The sequence below is a fragment of the Panthera onca genome, chromosome B4 (assembly GCF_046562875.1).
Source record: "Panthera onca isolate mPanOnc1 chromosome B4, mPanOnc1 haplotype 2, whole genome shotgun sequence".
Classification (NCBI taxonomy): Eukaryota; Metazoa; Chordata; class Mammalia; order Carnivora; family Felidae; genus Panthera; species Panthera onca.
This window is the reverse complement of record NC_138345.1, coordinates 125,681,900-125,704,569: the sequence shown is the minus strand read 5'-3', so window position 1 is coordinate 125,704,569 and position 22,670 is coordinate 125,681,900. Positions and strand designations below refer to the sequence as shown.

The 22,670-nt window shown below is 39.3% G+C and overlaps 1 long non-coding RNA gene across 6 annotated transcripts; it reads right to left on the bottom strand.

Annotated features, from left to right (window-relative positions):
- Nucleotides 1-554: 554 nt before the first annotated feature.
- Nucleotides 555-20,894, bottom strand: LOC132693838 (uncharacterized). 6 transcript variants are annotated; one of them, XR_009616989.2, is made up of 6 exons: nucleotides 20,825-20,894; nucleotides 18,194-18,288; nucleotides 14,890-15,029; nucleotides 10,816-10,876; nucleotides 1,741-1,841; nucleotides 555-726 (listed from the first exon to the last, which is right to left on the bottom strand). It is a non-coding gene; the product is annotated as an uncharacterized LOC132693838 (long non-coding RNA). The 6 variants fall into 6 exon arrangements; XR_009616987.2 differs by having other exon boundaries at nucleotides 14,890-15,026; XR_009616991.2 differs by having other exon boundaries at nucleotides 18,198-18,288.
- Nucleotides 20,895-22,670: the final 1,776 nt, after the last annotated feature.

Below are 22,670 nucleotides of genomic sequence, written 5' to 3'. Positions count from 1 at the left end.
GAGGAGCCTCCACACTGTTTTCCAGAGCGGCTGTATATTCTGCTCTTTTTCACTTAACAATGTATGTGGGAGCTCATAATATATATGTACATGGAGCTGGCTTGGTCTTTAAAAATATTTTTATGGTATTTCTTTGTATGGATGTTCCATAATTTATTTAATCAGTTCCATCTTTGTTGATATTAAGTTGTTTCCAATCTTTTTTTTTCTGGTATAAACAATGCTACAGTGAATTTCTTTGTACATTCACTTTGCCTACATGTGCAAGTATATGTAGAATATATTTTACTGGAAACAGAATTGCTGGATCAAAGAGAACATGTATTTTAGAATCAGCTTACCAAGTTCCATGAACACCTTGCTGGGATTGTGATTATAATTTTATTGAATCTATAAATCATTTTGGGGAGAACTGGCATCTTTATGTTATTATCCTATTCATAAAAATAATAGATTTCTTTATTTAGATCTTTATTGTCTCTTAATTTATATAGAAGAGTGATAAGCCCAAATAAGTCAATATCTTCTAGAGACACAAAGTACGGAGGAGAGACTTGTCCTATCAGCAATTGGGACTTATTATGCAGCTATAGTTATCAAGATAACATGGTATAGGGGCAGGGATAAAAAATTTGAACACTGGATAGAATAGAGATTCCAGAAACAGATTCACTTATCTGTCATGGCAGATCAGTGGTGAAAAGAAGGATTATTCCACAAATGGATCTGAAAAAAAAAAAAATGTTCATATTGGGAAAAAAAATGGAACTCATCCCTACCTCACACCACAGATAATTAACCCAGATGGATCCCAGACTTACAGGTCAAGAGAAAAACTTTATAAGTTTTGATATAAAATATAGTAAATATTATTCTGATTTTGGGAGATAAAAGAATATCTTAAACAAAAAGTGTTAACTAGAAAGAAAATATTGATACATTTACTTCTATAAAATTAAGAACTGTTCATCAAAGACACTGGAGAAAAAAAGTGAAAATGCAAGTTATAAGTTGTCTGTATTGATATTGCTATATCAACTTTTTTATTAGCATTTCCTCAGCGTGTGTGTGTGTATGTGTGTGTGTGTGTGTATGTATGTGCGTGTATATATATATATATATATATATATATATATATATTCCCTTCCTTTTCAGTCATTATAGGTGATTTATTTATCTTTAGGTATATCATTTGTGATTGGTGTGTAGCTGGATTTTAAAAATCCAATTTGATAGTCTCTTTTTGTATAGTTGGTAAATTAACCTGTGTAGTGGGCTGAATGGTGACCCCTAAAAAGAGATGTCCATTTCCTGACCTCAGAGCCTGTGAATGTGACCACATTTGGAAAAAGGATCTTTGTGGATGTAAGCTAAGGGTTTTGAGATGAGATCATCCTGGATTATCCAGATGGACCCTAAACCCAATGACACGTGTCCTTATAAGAGACACACAAGGGACAGACAAAGAAAGAAGGCCATGAGAAGGAGGCAGGATTAGAATTATGTAGCCACAGGGTGCCTGGGTGGCTCAGTCCATTGAATATCTGACTCTTGATTTTGGGTCAGGTCACAATCTCACGGTTTGTGAGTTTAAGCCTCACGTTGGGCTCTGCACTGGCAGCGCAGAGCCTGCTTGTGGTCCTCTCTCTCTGCCCCTTCCCTGTTTGCTTGTGCACTCTCTCTTTCTCTCAAAATGAATAAAATAAATATGAAAAAAAAGAAGAAGAATTATGTACCCACAAGTCAAAGGTGGAAGCTGCAAAGGAAGGGTTCTCTCTTAGAGCCTTCAGGGAGCATGACCTTGCTGAGACCTTGATTTTGGACTTCTGGCTTCCAGCACACTGAAAGAGTAAATTTTAGTTGTTTTAGGCTACCAAGTTTGTGGTAATTTGTTATAGCAGACCTGGAAAACCAATATAACCTATTTACATATATTGTGATAAATAGGACAGTTGGATTTATATTTAACATTGTTTTGTGTTTTGTTTACCGTCTTTTTTTCTGCTTCATTTTCTTTCCTGCTTTCTGCTGGATTGATAAGGTTTTCTGCATTCTTTTACTTCCTTTTGTGCTGATTGTATTTCTGTTTTTCTAATGGTTGGCCTTCAAGTTTTAGCAGAAATAATTAATCTTATAGAAAGCCTAGTCACAAAACAAGAATCTTAACATGATTTAACTGCCCAATTAACATAAAGCCCACCTAATACTGATTCCTATAATTTGTTTCACTTTTTTTGTACATAAAAAGTTAACGGTTTTATCGTGTCTTGAACCCCACAGCTTTCCTCATTTTTCTTGCTAAAGAACACATTTAATGTATAATAATCTCTTTTAGTCTTGGTGTCATAGAAACGATTTTGTCATCACTCCCCTCCCTGCCCCCCTTTCTTCACTCTCCTACCAGCCAGCCCAGTGGATCCACCCAGCTCTCTTAGTCCTCAACAGGTCTTATCTGGCAGTTCCTGCCCCATGGTGATATTGAAGCAATGGCAAATATGCTGTCAGGCTGTCAGTGGATAGCTTGATTTAATTCCTGGTCATGAACCATGCTGTGTTCTTTGCCTCCCTAGGACCACAGCTTCATGCAAGCCTTGTACCAGGCTCAGTTGGCAATGGTTTTTCAGCCTTCCTGTCACAGATGTAGGAGCCCTGGTGCAGCCTCTGTTTTCCGGTGATGACCCTGGCTGCATAGGGTCCTGCTTAGACTCGGTGACCCTACAAAAGAGAAAATCCCAGCTGCCCTGGCAGGCCCCGAGCCCAGTTTGCCAGCTTCTGTAGCTGAGGTTTACACCTTGTGTTCCCACTGCATGGAGATATTTAATTTGTTTTTGAAATTGGCCATGCTTGTTAAACTTTCCGTTCGTGGATTTTGTCCATTATTGCTGCTTGAAAAAAAGGGAGAACCTCAATGCGTGAACTTTCAGAACCATATTCTTTAATTTTCCAGAAAAAAAATGTAAAGCATTAGAGTTCCTTAACATTTTGGTTCAATTCTACCTGGGAAAACATGTCAGCCTTTTTGGTGGAAGACAGCTGACTAAATCTTTAAAACTTAATGTTTTCTAACTAATGTTCTGTTTAGATATTTCTCTTTTCTAAGGCTAGTATTAGACATTCATGTTTTCCTGGAAAGTCATCTTATGTCATTTTGAAACTGAACAAATACGACATATAATTATTTTAGTTTTCTCTAAGTCTGAGATTATTCTCATCACTCCTCTTTGTCTTTTTTATGCTTTCTCATTTTTTTTTTCTTGATTAGGTTGTTTTTCATCCTAAACAACCCTGCTTACTTCTTATAATTTTTTCCTTTCTGATACATCAAAATCTATATTAGTTTTTCTTTCTGCCCTCCTTGTGTTTATTCTATTATTTTATTTTTAAAAAAAATTTTAATGTTTTTATTTATTTTTGAGACAGAGAGAGACAGAGCATGAGCAGGGGAGGGGCAGAGACAGAGGGAGACACAGAATCTGAAGCAGGCTCCAGGCTCTGAGCTGTCAGCACAGAGCCCGACGTGGGGCTCGAACTCACAGAGTGTGAGATCATGACCTGAGCTGATGTCAGACGCCCAACCGAATGAGCCACCCAGGCACCCCTATTCTATTATTTTCTAATTTCTTGAATTAGATTAATTTTCATTTTTTAGTATTTATATTTTTAAGTAATCTCTACACCCAATGTAGGGCTTAAACTTACAAACCTGAGATCAAAAGCCAGTCAAGGTGCCCCTAGTATTTATAAATATTCATGTCTTTAGCTATGAATTTTTCTCTCTACACTATTTTATTCATATCTCGTAAGTCTGAATATGAAGTGTTTCATTATGGTTATTTTCTATATATTCTATGATTTTTGTTTCGATTTCCTGTTTGATTTAACAGTTGTGATGGTTGCTTGTTTTCCTTTGCTTTCTAGTTTTGTCATTTATTGTTAGTTTCCATGTACTGCTACTGGAGAATGTTATATCTTGTGCGGTTCTTGAGAAGATACTGACTATCCGTTCTGTGAGCTCAATGCATGAAATGTGTCTTAAATATTTTATGTAGGTCTTCTCTCAGCTTATTTATTATTTTATGAACTTTATCTGTCATAGGTTGAGATAAAGTCTCCTATTTCTACCTCTTTTATTTCTTTGTATTTTTTGCTTTGTGAATTTGAATGGTATTGTAATTGGTATATAAATATATATAAGGCTTTCCTTGGATAGTTTTCTCCTTACTATAAATTGCCTTTATTTGCCCCCATTTAATGTGTTTTTTGCCCTGAATTCTATTAAGTGATAATTTTTTCTTTCTTTTTATTTATATAGCCCAGAATTTTACCCCATATCTCGATTTTAAACTTCCTTGGTTATCACGTTTTGTGTCTGCTCATTCCTGCAAATGGCTGAGTTTTGCTTTGTGATCTTGTCTGAGTATTTTCATTTTAATAAGTTTATCCATTGAAATTTATTCAAAACAACTGATTCACTTGATGTTTTTAATAGCCTTTTATATTACAATATGTTGTTCATTCCTTTAAAAATCTTATTATTATGTGATTTGTGTTTTCTGTATTTCATTTTGTCACACATCTCCTGATGATTTGAAAGGTTTTTTAGTTGACTTTTAGTTATTTTAATGACTAGTGTTTTCAAAGTCATAGTGGTTTAATTTTATATAAATAATCTTCTTTTTCTTCAGATAGCAATGATCAATTCTTGATTATGTACAATCAAAAAGTTAGTATGTGTCTACCTCTTCCCAGCTTGCCTATCAAGTTTCTCCCTTCTATCACCAATTTTTCGTTAATTGTATTGTACTGTGGTTGTTAGCTCTTCTAGCATGTATGTCTAAATATCCTTTAAATATCCTTTACCTGTCCTTATATAACTTTATACCCTTAAAACCCGTTTACATCTGTTAGTTGACTTATCAGTTTTAATACCGTTTGAACTCAGGTTATAAAAGACGAGCTACTCAGTACAGTTAAACTAGTCCATGCCTTCTGTCCTCTTCTCCTCCAGGCACTTATTAGTTACATTATTTCTAAGTTATCATGGCTAATAAAATGTACATGATTTCTAAAGTTGTTACAGGAGTGAGTCTACCTGAAAAAAAATTCAGTCCTCACCCCTAGTCTTTTTTTCCTGTTCATCTTGCATTTGGCTGGGATTGCCTACAGCTTCTTTAATAAGGCTTCTGGGCCTTATGTTCCCTGTATGTTCAAAATTATTTGTTTGCTTTTATTTTTGAAAGAAGAATTGGAAGGGTACAGATTTTTTACTTCACTGAGGAATTTGTAGGCATTGCCCAGCTGTTACCCAGGTTGGTGCTGCAGTGGAGAACCATGTGGCCAGCCCTAATTTCTCCCATCATGGTGATTTTTTTTTTTTTTTTTACACGGAAGGCCTCAAATATTTCTTATTTCTCTTTGGTGCTCAGTAGACCTTCTAATTTCAGTGTTGATTCTTCCACATCAAATATTCCTGGGATATGAAGGGTCTGTCAGGCTGTGGTTTGAGGCTTTTAGTTTTTTTAAAAAGGACTTCTGGAATTGTATTCTTAAAGTTTTTTTTTTTTTCTCAATTTCTTTGGTCTTCTTCTTGTGATGCCAGTTTTGTATAAGCTTAATTCCATCATCTTCCAACTTGTCATCTACTCCTTTTTTAAAAATCAACTCCATTACAAAATAATTTATATACAATAAAAGGTTACATTTTAAGTTTACAGTTGGATGAGTGTCAAAAACATGTACACCTGTATAACCACAACAGTCAATATGGAATATTTTCATTATTCTAACAAGTCCCCTTTTGCCCCATCTCAATTTCCACCTCCCATCTTCGGCCCCAAGTAACCATTGCTCTGCTTTCTATCACCATAGATTAGATTTGTCTTTCCTTGAGTTTCATAAAAATGGAATCACATAGTATGTACTTTTCTGGCTGGCTTCTTCCACTCAGTAAAATATTTTTGATATTGATCTACTTTGTTGCATGTGTCAGTAGGTTGTTCCCTTTTAATCCTGAGTAGTATTCCAGTGTATAAAAACACCAACCACAATGTGTTTAGTCATCCACCTAATTGGGCGGTTACAAGCCTGGGGCTATTATGAGTAAAACTTGTATGAGCATTCATGAACAAGTCTTTGTGTGTATGTAGGCTTTCATATTTCTTGTGGAAACACCTAGAAGTTAAACTGTTGGATCATGTTTAACTTACAATAAAACTGTCAAACAGTTTTCCAAAGAGGTATCATTTTTACATTTTCATCAGCACTGTATGAGAGTTCCAGTGTCTCCACATCATCACCAACATCATCTCTCATGTCAAATTAAGAAATGTTAGTCATCCTAATGGGTGCAGTGGTATCTCATTATAATTTTCCCCAATCCTTTCTTCAAAATTTTAGCATTCACTATTATTGTTTCACTTATTATTTTACCAGAATACATAGATGAAATGTAAACTTAAATCATTCTAATTACAGTTCAAAGGAACTCTCTACAATTTTTTTTAAATGTAAACTTTTATTTTAGGACAACTTAAATTTACAGAACTATTGCAAAGATCATACAGAGAGTTCACATACACTCCACATCTCCTTATTATTAACAGCTAACACTAATATAGTATACTCAGTTAACCGACCAAAATTGATTCATGATTAACTAAAGTTGGTACTTCATCCAGATTTCCTTAGCGTTGACCTAATGTCCTTTTCTGATTTCAGAATCCCATTCAAGATACATATTACATTTAGTAGTCCTGTCTCTTTAGGGTTCTCTTGGCCCTCCCTCTTGCCCTTCCCACTCAAATAGTGAGGATCCTGGCCCCCACCATAAACTACCATTTACTTATTGTTCAAATCCAGTGTATATGTATAGTGGCACCAGAATTGTTATCCCATACCCCCAGAGGGAACAACTTTATCAACTAGAGTACAGGGCTTATGTACACTTTCTTGTGCCTATAATCATAAAACTACTAATTTCCAAAGTTACTTAGGTCAGTACCTTTTCCTTCCACCCCGTTGCTTCATACATGTGTAAAACAGTTAGGCTTCTTTTGTCACATTACATTCTATCCTGGGATCCCCCTTAAATGATTTTTTAAAAATTTTACATACATTAAAGCTCACTCTTTGTGCTATAAAGTTCTGTGGGTTTTGACAATTGCATGGTATCATTCATTCACTATTACAGTATCATATACAATAATTTCTTCACCCTAAAAAAGTCTCCAGTGTCACTTCCTCCATTTCCCCCAAACCTCTCACAACCACCAATGTCTTTACCACCTCTTTTTGATCAAAGTGTTTTGCCTTTTGTAGACTCTTCCACTTAGCAATATATAATTAAGATTCATCCATGTCTTTTATGGCTTGGATTGTTCATTTCTTTTGATTGCTGAATTATGTCCCACTGTATGTATGTGCCATGGTTTGATTATCCATTCACCTATTGAAGGACATCGTGGTGGCTTCCCTTTTCTGGTAATTCTGAATACAGGTGCTATAAACATTCCTATGCAGATTTTTGTGTGTGCACAAGTTTTCGAATACAGTGGATGAATCTCTAGCAGCACAGTTGCTGGATAGAATGGTAGGACTATGCTTAATTTTGTAAGAAACTGCCAGACTGTCTTCCAAAGTAGCTGTACCATTTTGCATTTCCACTAGCAATGAATGAGAAGTCCCTTTGCTTCATACCCTCACCAGTGATTTATATTGTCAGCTAGGAGTCTTGCCATTCTAAAGGTATGTACTAGCATCTCATTGTTGTTTTATTTTGCAACTTACTAATGACAAATGATGTTGAGCATCTTTTCATATGCTTATTTGACATCTATGTGTCTTTGTTGAGGTGTCTGCTCAGATCTTCTGCCCATTTTAAACTGAGTTGTTTGTTTTCTTATGATGGAGCTTATGAATTGCTTGCGTATGCTGAGCACAAGACTTTTATCGGATGTGTGTTTTGCAAATATTTTCTTCCAGTTTGTGGTTGTCTTTCACAAAGCAGATTTTTCAATTTTAATAAATTTTCTTTCATGGCTCACGAGTTTAGTGTTGTGTCTGGAAACTCATTGCCAAACCTAGATTTTCTCCTGTTTTCTTCTAGATGTTTTTGGTTTTGAATTTTACATTTAGGTCTGTAATTCAGTTTGAGTTACATTTTGTGAAAAGTGTAAATCTGGGTCTAGGTTCATTTTTGTTTGCATGTGGACATACTGTTGTCCCAGCGCCATTTGTTAAAAAGATTGTTTTTGCTCTACTGGATCTCCTTTCCTTTTTTGTCAAAGATAAGTTGACTCTATCTGTGTAAGCCTATTTCTGGGTTTCCTAATTTGTTCCATGAATTAACATGTCTATTCTTTCACCAATACCACACTACCTTGATTACTGAGATTTATAGTATGTCTTGAAATTGGGTAGGTGAGTTCCCCAATTTTGTTCTTCTTTTTTAAGATTGTTTTGGCTACTCTAGATGTTTTGCCTTTCCACTATAAATGTTAGAATGAATTTTGGTTATATCTACAAAATAACTTCCTAGGATTTGGATTAGGATTGCATTGCATCTATAAATTAAGCTGGGAAAATGGACATCTTAACAATACTGAGTTTCTAATCCATGAGCATGGAATATCTCTTCATTTATCTAGATCTTCTTTGCCTTCTTTTATCAGAGTATTGCAGTTTCTTCATGAAGATACCAAACCTATTTTGTTAAGTTATGTGTTATGGTCCAGAATGTGGTCTTGGGTGAATGTTCCACATAAGTTTGAGAAGAATGCATATTCCGCTCTTGTTGGATGGAGTACTCTAGAAATGTCAAATAGATTGAGGTGATTGATAATGCTGTTCAAGCCACATGTCCTTATGATTTTCTGTCTGCTTTATTTATCAGTTACTGGAAACAGGGGTACTGATCAAACAAACTGTAACAGTGAATTTGTCTATTTCCCACTCAGTCCTATCAGTTTTTGATTTATGTACTTTGATGCTTTCTTGTTAGGTGCCTTCACATTAAGGATTGTTTTGTATTCTTAGACAACAGACTCCTGTATTATTATATGTCTCATATTATTCCTGATAATTTTCCTTGTCCTGAAACCTGTTTTGTTTGAAATTAATATAGCTACTATATCTTTCTTTTCTTTCTTTTTGAGACAGAGAGAGCACACAAGTGGGGGAGAGAGGTAGAGGGAGAGAATCTTGAGCAGGCTCCATTCCATGACCCTGGGATCATGACCTAAGCCAAAATCAAGAGTCAGAAGCTCAATGGACTGAGCCACCCAGGCGCCTACATCTTTCTTTTGGATACTGTTAGAATAGTATATCTTTTCCATCCCATTATTTTCCCCTCCCTGGTAGCTATGCTAAAAACATGGCAACCTTTTTGCTTCCTTCTGTCCTATTTCTCAGGTGCTCCAAATAATCAGATGAAACCTTCCATACTATGCATTTTTTTTTTTTAGCTAGTCATGTTATACTTCATAGGATATACAATTTTTATAGGAAGGTATATGTACTCACAAGCTGACTCAATGCTCTTTGCAGAGACAATTTCCTTCCTTCCTTCCTTCCTTCCTCCCTTTCTTTCTTCAAGTATAATTAACATACAGTGTTAGTTTCATTGTTTTTGTCTTTATGATGTGTGTAAACATTTTCTTGTCTTTGCAGATTGCATTCTTCTGTAGAGTAGTGGTTTGCAAGATAGCTTAAGAAAAAAATAGGAAACTTATTTTAAAGATATTAGGTATATTTAGGGAGCCCGGGTGGCTCAGTCGGTTGAGCGTCCGACTTTGGCTCAGGTCATGATCTCACAGTTTGTGAGTTCGAGCCCCATGTTGGGCTCTGTGCTGACAGCTCAGAGCCTGGAGCCTGCTTCGGATTCTGTGTCTCCCTCTGTCTCTGCCCCTAACCCACTCACATTCTGTCTCTGTCTCTCTCAAAAAAAAAAACATTATGGGGCACCTGGGTGGCTCAGTCGGTTGAGCATCCGACTTCAGCTCAGGTCACGATCTCATGGTTTGTGGGTTCGAGCCCTGAGGCGGGCTCTGTGCTGACAGCTCAGAGCCTGGAGCCTGCTTCAGATTCTGTGTCTCCCTCTCTTTCTGCCCCTTCCCTGCTCATACTCTGTCTCTCTCTGTCTCTCAAAAATGAATTAACATTAAATAAATAAATAAATAAATAACGTTAAAAAACATTTAAAAAAATACTAGGTATATTTAAGAACACAGAGCTAGATAGTGACAATATCAGGACCAGATCATTTATTTTTAACCTCTCTGAATCTTTACATTTAAGGCAAGTTTCTTACAACATACAGTTGGGTCTTTTTTTTTTTTTTTTAATCTACTCTGACAATTTCTCTCTTAATTGGTATATTTAGACAATTCATATTAAAAGTGATTATTGGCAGAGCTAGATTAATAACACATTTACAACTGTAGTCTGTTCGTTGCATTTGTTCTGTTTCTTTTTCTTCTGCCTTATCTGGTTTTAACTGAGCATTTTATAAGGTTTCATTTTATCTCCTCTATTATAATATTAATTATATTTCTTTTTAAACTTTTTACAGTTGCCCTAGTGTTTCCAAAACACATTTTAACTAAGTGCAGTCCACATTCAAGTCACACTGTGTAGCTCCTGTACAGAGAAAGCACATTCTAACAGAGTACTCTGTGAATTCATCTCACTCACCCCAAGGATACTGCTGCCATTTACTTCACTCATTCATATGTTATAACCACCCAATATATCATTATTATTAATTTAAACAGTAATTCTTAAGATGAAGAAAAATAAAAATAGGAGATTTTCTTTTACCTTTATTTATTCTTCCTTCTTTGTATGGATGCAAGTTTCTGTCCTGTACAATTTTCTTCTGCTGGAAGAACATATTTTTTAAATATTTATTTTTTCTTTTGAGAGAGAGAGCACGAGTTGGGGAGATATATATACAGAGAGAGACAGAGGATCTGAAGTGGGCTCCATCATGATAGCAGAGAGCCTGGTGTGGGGCTCAAACTCACAAACTGTGAGATCATGACCTGAGCTGAAGTCAGATGTTCAACTGACTGAGCCACCCAGGCACTGCTGGAAGAAAATAGTTTAATATTTCATATAGGGCTGGTCTGGCAAGCCACATATTCCCTCAATTTTTATTTGTTTGAGAAAGCCTATTTCTTCTTCACTATTGAGGGATAATTTTGCAGAATATAGAATTCTAGGTTGGTGGCTTTTCTCTTTCAACATCTTTGATATTTCATTCTGCTTTCCTCCTGCTTGCTTGGTTTCTGGTGAGAAGTTGACTGTAGTTCTTATCCTCTGTGAGTAAGGTCTTTTTTTCCATTCTGGACTTTTTCCAGATTCACTCTTTAGTTTTCTGTAATTTGAGTATGATAGGCCCAGGTGTCATTTTTTTGGTATTCATTCTGCTTGTTCCCCAAGATTTTTGGATCTGTGGTTTGGTGTCTGTCATTAATTTTGGAAAGTTCTTGGCATTATTTCAAATATTTCTTTAGCTCTGTTCTTTCTTCTTCTGATATTCCAATTACATGTCTGGTACACATTTCAAAATTGTGAGATTGTTTCATGGTTCTTAGATGTTCTGTTCTGGTTCTTTGTTTTGTCTTTGCATTTCTATTTGGGAAGTTTCTATTGACCCATTTTCAAGCTTACTGATTCTTTCCTTGGCCATGTTGCGTCCACTTATGAGCCCATCAAAAGCAATCTTAATTGATGTTAGAGTGTTTTTTATCTCTAGAATTTCCTCCTGATTCTTTCTTAGAATTTCTATCTCTCTTATATTTGCCATCTCTTCTTGCATGTTGCCTACTTTTCCCATTAGAGCCTCTTTTATTTTTAAGTTGAGTTGTTATTTATTTTGAGAGAGAGAGAGCAAGTAGGGGAGGGAGACAGAGAGAGAGGGAGAGAGAGATGGAGGGAGAGAGAGGGAGAGAGAGAGAGAGAGAGAGAGAGAGAGAGAGAGAGAGAGAGAATGAATCCCAAGCAGGCTCTGCGCCATCAGCACAGAGCCGGATTCAGGGCTCGAACTCACAAACTGTAAGATCATGACCTGAGCCTAAATCAAGAGTCAGAAGCTTAACTGACTGAGTCACCCAGGCAGCCCTCCCATTAGAGCTTTTAACATGAATCATGGTTATCTTAAAATCTCTGCCTGATAATTCCAACATCTGTGTCATATCAGAGTCTGGTCCTGATGCTTGATCTCTTCAGACTTTTTTCTTGCCTTTGGTGTGCCTTGGAATTTTTGGTTGAAATCCAGACATATTGTATTGAGTAACAGGGACTGAGCCTTTAGTGTGAGGATTATGTATTTCTGGCTAGGAGGTGGACTCTGTTTAATGTTTCCTGTAGCTACAGGTGCCATTTATCTTCTCTCTTGACTTTGGGCTTCCCTAAGTACTCCTCATCTGTGAAGTGAAAGTTGGTATGTATCTTGCAGCTCTTTCTAATAATTCCAGTTACTCTGCTGGAGCACTGTTGGAGAGGTGGTAAAGTGTGAGGGAAGAACATTCTGTGACCTCATTGAGAGCTCAGCATTCATGTGAGTTATGCCTCTGGCCTATGACCTTCACAAGTGATTCTCTACTGGCATAGATTTTCCTCTCTAAGTGAGACTGGAGGTTAGAGGGGGCTGAAGGGGGAGCAATGGCTTTCCCCCAGGTGGGATCAGGCTCTGATGTAGGTTTTCTCCCTGGAGCATAGTCTTTGTTATGGGCAACGCTCTGGGTTGAGTAACAATGGTTACTCTTCCCCTGCCCCTGCCAGAGTCATTAGGAGATTTTTATAACATCTTCATCTGATAACCTGATGGGGTTATGGAAGGTAAAGCCCACAAAAGTGTGAAGCCCCCCTAAAACTGAAGGCCCCCAAAGTTTCTCACTTTCAGGCTAGTCTACACTCACTCTCTAGAAATTCATCAAAATTACCTTTAAATTTTCCTATTGGTTTATGGCTCCAGCAGCTTCTGCTCCAGGTAAGCAGATCTTAGATGTGTCTCTGGATTTTCCTGTTTCTCTAGATTTCAAGGTGGCAGTTTGCTCTGCTGTTATAGACTGAATATTTGCATTGATCTCCCCCTCCCCCCCCCCCCCAATTATATGTTAAAACTCTAACATCCAATGTGCTGATGTTAGGAGGTAGGCCTTTGGGAGTCTATTAGGTTGTGAAGGTGGAACTTTCGTGAATGAGATTGGCGCCCTTATAGAAGGGACTCAGACAGCTCACTTGCCCTCTTTCCACCCTGTGTGAGGACCCAGTGAGAAGTGGCAGTCTGCCACCTGGAAGAGGGCTCTCACCAGAACCTGCCCACACTGGCACTGATCTCAGACTTTCAGCCTCCAGAACTGCGAGAAATAAATTTCTGGTGTTTACAACCATCTTTGTTACAGCGGTCTGCCTGCAGACTTCGTTCTCTGCTGGGTTCAAAAAAAAAGTAGATTTTCAGGTGACTCAGTTTTTGCTTAATGTAAGAATAGGAATGACGGACTCCAAGCTCTTTACATGTGGGAGCTGAACCTGAAGTCCCCTAATCCTTTCTACCACTCTGATCACATGTTTTTCATGTAAAGGATCCTAGATAAGCTCTCACAAATGTAACCATTACATAGAAGGGACTGGGCTCTCATGAGTACAATTAAAAAACAGCTCTTTCTCCCATTGTCCCTTCAGGTATGACCGTGCACTAGTTCTTGCCCCAGCTCCAGGTGAAATCTCAGGCAGGATTAATAACTTTCTCACTGGTATTAGATTAAAATTTTTAAAAACTTGAGATATAATTCAAATACCACAAAACTCACGCTTTTAAGGTGTGTGATTCAGTGGTTTTTGGTATATTCACGAGTTTTAGCAACAATCACCACTATCTAACCCCAAAACATTTTCATCATCTCAGAAAGAAAATCCACACTCATTAGAAGTCACTCCCCAGTTACTTGCCAATGCCCCCAATCCCTGGCAACCACTCATCAATTGTCTCTGTGCTCTGACTATTGGACGTCTCATATAAATGGAATTATACAATATGTGACCTTTGTGTTTGGCTTTTTTTCACTTAGCACAATATTTTCAAGTTTTCTCAGTACTTCATTCCTTTTATGGCTGAATAATATTCCATTGTATGGATATACCATGATTTGCATATCCATTCACTAGTTGATAGACATTTGGGTTGTTTCCACTTCTTGGCTATTATGAATAATGCTGCTGGGAACATTCTTAGACAGTTTTTTGTGTGGACACCTGTTTTCAATTCTTTTGTGTACACACATAGCTAGGAGCAAAATTACTGGGTTATATGGTAACTCTATGTTCAAATTTTTGAGGAACTGCCACTGTTAGATTTTTTTTAAAGTCTTCCAGGCATCTATAAGAACAGCAAGTCTTGGGGCGCCTGGGTGGCTCGGTCAGTTAAGCGTCCGACTTCAGCTCAGGTCATGATCTTGTGGTTCGTGAGTTCCAGCCCCGTGGTGGGTTCCGTGCTGACAGCTTGGAGCCTGGAGTCTGCTTCAGATTCTGTGTCTCCCTCTCTCTCTGTCCTTCCCTTATTTGTACTCTGTCTCTCTCTCTCTCAAAAAAATAAACATTAAAAAAATTTAAAAAAAAATAACAGCAAGTCTTGTTTTAGTGATTTAAAAATACAGAATAGGAGCACCTGAGTGGCTCAATTGGTTAAGCATCAGGCTCTTGGTTTCAGCTCAGGTTATGATCTCATGGTTCGTGAGCTCAAGCCCCATCCTGGGCTCTGCACTGGCTGTGCGGAGCCTGCTTGGGATTCTTTTTCCCTCTCTCTCAAAAATAAATAAACTTAAATTGTTAATAAATAAATAAAAAAGTAAAAGTGCAGAATAATAGTTTAAAAATCCAAGCTCTTACCTAATTTACTAATTACAGTTCCTTGCCTTCTTCACTTTGGTCTGGACCCAAGCCTGGAGTAGAGCAAAGGGGGCTTCTATTGTCTCTACTTTACCGGTTCCACTGCCACTTACGGATCATGAATTCTGACTTGAGGTCTGCTGGGAGAGACAATTTGGTGAAAAGGAGGCACAGCCCTACATGGTGAGTTTAATTATCATCTGCACTGCTGCTGATTCTGTCACACGGCACTATGAGAATGTGTTTGGTAATGCCCTTGCGGGGAACTTCCTGTAATTCCTTTTGACCCGGGTAATGTCTCTCATATGCCCAGCCTTTTACAACTCAGTTCTCAATTGTGGGCAGTCTACCAATGTGACAGGGACTACTAATTACTCCCCAATATCAGTTTTCCCCCCCTTCCTCAGAAATAGAGTCCCCAACTAGCTGAACACATGACAACTTAGAGTAATGAAATTTCCCAGCCTTGTAGCTGGCCGTGGCCTATAACCACGTTCTCACCAATAGTATGTTAGTGAGAGTCATGTGTGCAATTCCTGGGACTTGTCCCCAGATTTGGGGAGACTGCTTTTCTCCTTTCTCACAGCTGGCTGCAATGCAGAGGGAATGGATGGAGCTAGAACAATCACGTTGGGCCGTCTGGTACAAGCTATGTGTTGAGTGCAGCAGAACGAGACCAAAGGATCCTGGATCCCTAATGACTTGAACCACCATACCAACCCTGGCCTGCTTACATTTGCCTGAGAGAAATTAACTCCTTTCTCTTTTAAGTCTTATGAGAAATTTTCTCTCACTTGTAGCAAACTAAATCCTAACTAATACAATCCTTCTCTAGCTCTCTTGGATTTGCACAAGCAATTCTCTTGCCTGGTGTCCCCATTACAATAGCATGAGGCAGCCTCCTTCTGTGAGTCCACTGGTCCTTGGGGAAACTCACACATCCCTGTCCCTGTCATCGGTAAACATGCACAGCCCTGTCCCTCTCCACTTTCTCAGTCCAATGAGCTCAGCCTCTCTTTTGTTTTCTTAGGCCTGTATCATGCTTCAGATTTGACCCCTGTTGGGCACCCTTGAAGTTCCTCTCTTTTGGGTTGAAGGGAGGAAAGAATTTCCCTCCCCCAGTATCCCTTATAGGTGAGGGGAAGGGAAAATGCCAAAACAACCCAATTCTTCTCTCCAAAGAAATCCTTCCCCTGTGACCTCTCCACCTTCCTTTGTGAATAGAGGTGGGTGATTCCTGAAGTTGACAGAACAGGCTTCATCATCTCAGCATACCCTGCATAGAGGGTCTAGCACTTTGACTTAGGAAGTGAAGATACTCTATTTTCCTCACCTTGGGGCTTTAGTCAAAAAGAAAAAAAAAAAGACAGAGGACCCCAAAGCATCCGATTTTAACTTCCTTTTACATCACAGATTATAATCTCTGGTATATCCTCTTTCAGGAACCCTCTACAAGGTTGCCAATTCAGAATGGTTAACGAAGGTGTGCTTTCTTTACATCAATAGTTCAAAATTTTTATGGTCACAAATATCTTTAAGAAGTTTGTGAAAGTTGGGCCTTATCCTCACTCCTGCCCCCCCAAACCCCAAGCTACTTCAAGGACTCTTTTTTTTTTTTCTTGATGTATATTTACTTTTGAGAGAGAGAGAGAGAGAGAGAGGCAGAGAGGAGACAGAGGATCTGAAGTGGGCCCTCTGCTGACAGCACAGAGCCCGACGTAGGTCTCAAACTTATGAGCCATGAGATCAGGACCTGAGCCGAAGCCGGATGCTTAACCGACTGAACCAACCAGGTGCTCCCCCTATTCCAAGAATTCTTATACCAAGTCATGCAGAGGCAGGAGTTCTCAGAATATGATCCATGACTGGTTGACTCTGGTCATCTATCCAATGGTCCATGCATGTAGTAACAAGTGGCAGAGCTGGGATTCAAACCTGGGCCCTCTCTCCCCAAAGCTTCACTCCTAACTCCCCATAAAGGCATGTGAGTGGGGCCTTCTTGGGCTGTCTAGCCCATACCAGCCACCAGCTGGACACACATGGCATGGAGCTGCAGAACCTCGTGGCCAAGCCCGCACAGGTTCTTGACCCACAGAGTCATGAGAAATAAATTACTGTCTTAAGCTGCTAAGTTTGGAAGTGGTTCAAGGCAGTAATAGAAATACTTTCCACAATGAGCATCCAGAACGATCAGAACTACTGAATACATGTGAGTCTAAGATTTTCTGAGTGAAAAGTAATAGTTGAGAAAAAACAAGACAAGACTGATGGAGACTCTCACTTTGATCTCCAGCCATTCATCATCAAGCTGCATATAAATCCTGGGTTAAAAAATGACAAATATCATCCCTTTCACAGATTTAAAACAAGTGGGAATAGTTTAAAATATTGTTTTTTTTTTTTTGTTTACAAAATTTGTTAACACTCTGTGTTATTTGACCTAAAATTGGTGGACCATGTATGTGTAGTCTTGCACTGATGGATGAAACCAAAAGCCTGAGAAGTATTGCCATGAGGACTTACCCATAAAGCTAGTGGGCATCTTGATCGTATTTCTAAGACATTTGGGGGATGGGGAAAAGCAGCTCCTGGAGAACTAGGTGATAAAAGGCAAGCTACAAAATACTATGGAATATCTGGTCCCACTGACAGACCCATATGCTCCATATACTATGGAGGGGTCGCATGGATATAACATTAGGTCAAAGAATCAAGTTGGAAAAGTATATGTAGTATGTTTCTCTTTCTGGAGGATATATGTCTACATCTTAAAAACAATGAAAATACAAACATAAAACATTTAAATTGTTATAGAGAACAGGAAAAGAATCAAGACTTAATATAAAATGAAATGAAATTAAAAATTCCTAAAAGCCAAAATGAAATAACTGAGCCTAACTTTATATGTTATCAGCAGAAACCTCACGGAAAACAATTCTAAATTACTGTTCAACTAGTAATTTGACTATATATCCCTAGTGACATGTACTGTATAAAGATTAAAACCACAAGAATGTTAAATTCTCTTCAGTAGTCGTATTGTTGTTGGTATTGCTAGTCAGAGACTGTAGTGCAGGCATTCTGGGATACTAATTATGGTGTTGTTAGGAACTGGGAATTAGGGAGTTGGGTGTGGAAATAGATGTATTGTTGATGAAATTAAGAAACCTTGTAGTCCTGAATTGAAAGTAATAGCATGAACTCATGATATACTCTCCCTTCCTTTCTTCCTCTCTCCCCTTCTCTCTCTCTCCTTCCCCTTCTCGCTTATCTTTAACCAGCAAAAAGACCTAGAAACAATTACCTACTCAGTAGTAATCAGCATTCTTGGACTGTGGTCTTGAAATATCATTTCTCACAAAAAGAAGATGGTGCTCCTTGGAGAAATTGTTGATATTCCTGGGATAGGAAATGTACAATAGGAGACTGGAACATCATGGCATACCTCAAAGCAAAGAAGTTTTCAAGGGCTCCTGGGTTTCTATCCAAAGGACTCAGAGCAAACTTGAATAGTTTCTTTTGGCCAACGATGGGACAGTTTGAACCTCAGAAAGATAATAATTGCAATGGATTGGGACACATGAAATAGGCTTAATTTATGGGTTCATAATAATACCCTCCAAAAGCTCACTGGTCCCCTCACTGGTATCTCATTGGTCTCACTGAAAGTATGCTAGGGAAACAACTCATTATTTTGAGAACTGGTGGGTAAAGGAAAAGAAGCAAGCACTTACCCAGCCTTCACTAAATGAAAATATATCTCTGGGTGGTGAAACAGTTGATGAAGGGGAGTTCCTCTAAACAGGTGTATCCTAGCTAATAAATGAAGAAGTGATAGAATCAGCATATCACTATTTTGCAACCTCTACTGAAGAAATGGAGCATGGGACATCAGTGGCTGCTGACATCCCAGAAAGAGAGACAAGATGTATGTGCCTCCAACTGGATGACCACAGCTACTTATGAGTAAATGTTGTTACAAAAATCAAACTTGAATCCAATCAAGCCTTTAGATCTAACTGCAAAGTTACAGAAGATGCAGAGTACAGAGAAGCATGTTAAACTATACTAGGGAAATACAATTGGCCAAGTCCACATTATGGGAAACTAGAGAGCAAATGTCCTGGCTCTTAAATGAATTGTGAATGAAAAAAGAGATAGGGACATGGGACCAGCATACATTATAAGAGACTTAAAAAACATTAACTAATATGAACTATTTGGATTCCAATTAAAATACCTGGGAAAAATATTTATGAGACAATTGGGAAATCTGAACACTAACTGGATATTTAAGGATAAAAAGAGATTATTGTCACTTGTTATTTAGCATGACAATGGTACCCTGATTATGGTTTTTAAAGAGAGTCCTTTTAGTGGTACACATTGAAACATTTGTGGGTGAAATGATATTTTTAAATCCATGATTTCCTTCCCAACAACCTAGGAGGGGAAAGTGGATGGTTACAGATACAAAATCAGTAATGAATTAATAACTGTTGAAACTGAGTGATGGGTACATGGAGGTCCACTATGCTCTTTTCTCCAGTCTTGTAGATATGTGGAATTTTCCATGATTCAAGTTCAAACAATAGATTGTGCATGCATGTGTGTGTGCGCATTTGTGTAACTATATATAGAAAAAAATCTAGAATACTAATTGGTATTAAGACATCCTTCCCATCACATCTGGTTAGAGGGGAATAAAATGGGGGAGAATAATGCCTACCTAGCAGGGTTGGGTGGTGGATTGTTATACAAAGGGGCTACTCCATAGCGCAATCTAAATTTCCTCTTCTAGCAAGATTGATCAAGTTGGTCAGACTCAAAACCATGGGACTTGTGGGGAGGACACCGTGTTCTCATTATCTACCTCCCTGCTCCCTTGATCCTGAATCCAAGAGCCCCCGCTCTAGGAGTGGAGGTGGGGTTGGGGGGAAGGAGACCCCTAGCAGAGTCTGCCTTCTTTGTTCAATTAGTGCCCTCACCTCTTCCTCCTGATCTCTATGAATCCCCTTAGGGACTTGAGAAGACAAGTTAGCTAATCTCATCAGTCATGACATTGATCAGGGTGTTCACTTGTTAATTAATTAGTTAACGCATTCTCCCAGGAGACCTGCCTGCAGGAGTCTGACGGTGGGGACTTGAGGCTGACTGATGGAGAGAAAACTCTTGGAAAGGGCGCTAAAACATTCATATCAGAGGCTCTCTAGAGGTCAGAGGTGTTCTCTTGGTGTTGGCCTCTGTGGACCACTGAGTAGGAGGGAGACCAGGGGCTCCATGGCACCCTATTAAACTGCCACCTTCCACTCACCCTCCACCTCTGCACATGCTTAGCCCCTTTGTGGATGCCTTCAGACTTCCTCTTCCTGTCTCCCTGGTGCCCCACTCTGGATCCCCACTCCTCCTTCAAAACCCTTCTTTGGGTTGCTGAACACTGTTGTTTTTGGCTTTCGTTTGCTGCTCCTACTTCTCTCCATGCCCATCCATGCTTGTTGGTGTCTCTGAAGTTCCATCTCTGGCCCTCTTCCTTCTGTGCATCTCTGGGGGGTGGTGTCACACTCATCCCAATGCCTTTTATCACCGGCGACTTCCCACTCTGCCATGGAAGCTCCTGCCTCTCATCTCCAGTCACATGGCTGACTCTGGTGTCTCACAGGCACCCAACTCAGTGTGCTCCAAATGGCACACATCATCCCTCCGCCATCACTGGTTTTCTGCCTGTTGCTCATCTTGGTGGTTCACTACCCACTCGGGTGTCCAAGCCAGGACTTCAGAGCTCCTCCTTGATTCCTTTCTTTCTCTGACTTCCAAAGTCCTGTCAGTTCTAGTTCCTTGCTGTCTCCAACCATGGTCATCATTGTCGTCATCCTCCTTCTCCTCCTCCTCCCCACCAGTCCCACCCCAGACTTTCCATTCATTGTTTAATGTCCACTCACTCTTCCAAAGCCAGTTCTGGCAGTCGCCTCCTCTGGGAAAGCTGTCCTGACTGCTCAGAAGCTCCCATTTTATGATGTCACAGACTGGCTTCCCTTCGGCTGTTATGATAGAGGAATCTAGTCTCACTGAGGCATTAGCTTCTATGAAAAGCATTTAAAGTGAAAACCCCGTAAGTTAAAATTACTCTTGAAGACAACTTAAGCCACTCAGCACTGGAAGAGTTGGCTATTTCTTTGGCTGAGCACCCAATAAGGCAGTATCTTAAATTTAGGACCCAAAACGTATAAAATACAAGACCAGTACCCACAGTTGTCTGAACTCTAGAGACTCACATTACAGCAGAGATTTTCACACTGTGAGAGGCAGGACTATCTAGACTCAAAAGGAGAGTGGAGGTGAGAGCAGAGTTGCCAGCCTTGTTTAAATACTACCCTTCCTCTTCTTTTCCAGTGCTGAACATGTAGTTGAACTTGCCAAAGTTACATATGTGAATGGCAGCCTCTCCCCCACCCCCACCTCTTGTACTGTAACTTCTGTCTTCCCTCCCAATTTTGAGCATTTGATTCATGACTTCATTCTCAGGACTTAGAATGGCTTCCTCCTAGAAGAAACAGAGAATGTTCGTTGAATGGATTAATGGTTTAACTCCATGGACCTCTCTAGAGATGGAGAATTCCACAGATAATGAAACAGCACATTATGCCATCTGAACAAATGAAGTGAACCCACAGGGTCAAGATCTCTATTGGCTTATCAGGATTGTAACTGGAATTAATGCTCTAAATAAAGCAGGGTTCCCAAAGGAAGGCAGGTCTGAAAGGCTTAGATGACTCCAGATCAGCTGATCAGCAGATAATATTTCTTTGAAGCCTCTCCTGTGGCTGGACCAACTCATGGACGGGCTCTGGCCGGGTTCCGACTGCTGGTCTGCTTGCCTCTTTTCTCTAATCCAGGTTTAACGAGATGAGCATCATTAAGAAAGGCAGGGTGGTTATCCTTTAAGTGAACAAAGTGACTCTTCACAGAAGGACTGATTTTAATAACCCAGTGCAAGACCCCCTTTAAGGTACAGAATGATTCTGGCACATCAGTTAAGTGTTACACAAAACAGACGTGAGTATTCAAAATCAAAGGCGTTTTTCATTCATGTGAAAAAGGGATCAGTAAGCTGCATGAAAACTGGGGTGCATAAAAGTCCCTGGGGCCTCCGTCCACAGCAGGAAAAGCTCAGAGCATATTGGGCCCAGGGGGAGGCAACCTTGGCCGCCCATAACTCAGAGATAGAAGGCGGCGATCTTCAGGCGCTGCCTCTGTTTCATGTGCGGGCTCCTGTCTCTGATCTTTCAGCGGCTGCCTAATTGCCAGTGACTGTTTCTGTGGACACAAAGGTCTGCGAAATGTGTAAGGCCTGCATTTTTCCAAGGGAGACTTTTTCCTTTGCACATAAGCCAAAGATTCCTTCATACACAAATTCTTTCTTACGCAGGTCATCGGATTCTTATGCGGGAGATGTTAACGTGGGGTTCAATGCACACTGCCGAATGTAAATGTATATACACAATCTGGTAACTCGAGGGAGCAGGGATGCCGGACAGGAAGGCCAGCGATGCCATATGCATGCTCTGAATTTCCTTCACACGTAGAGACTGTACTCCTAACTCAGTACTGGGTGAATCAGTTGTTCATTTTCCAAGACTGGCCATGGCTTTACCTCGAGTCAACCACACCCTTCAACCCAGTCTCCACTGTGACCAAAGGCACACACATGATAGCGGATATATACTGAACACTTCCTGTGGGGGTCACATGAACAGACTAAATCAGCCCTATGAGTAGGTACT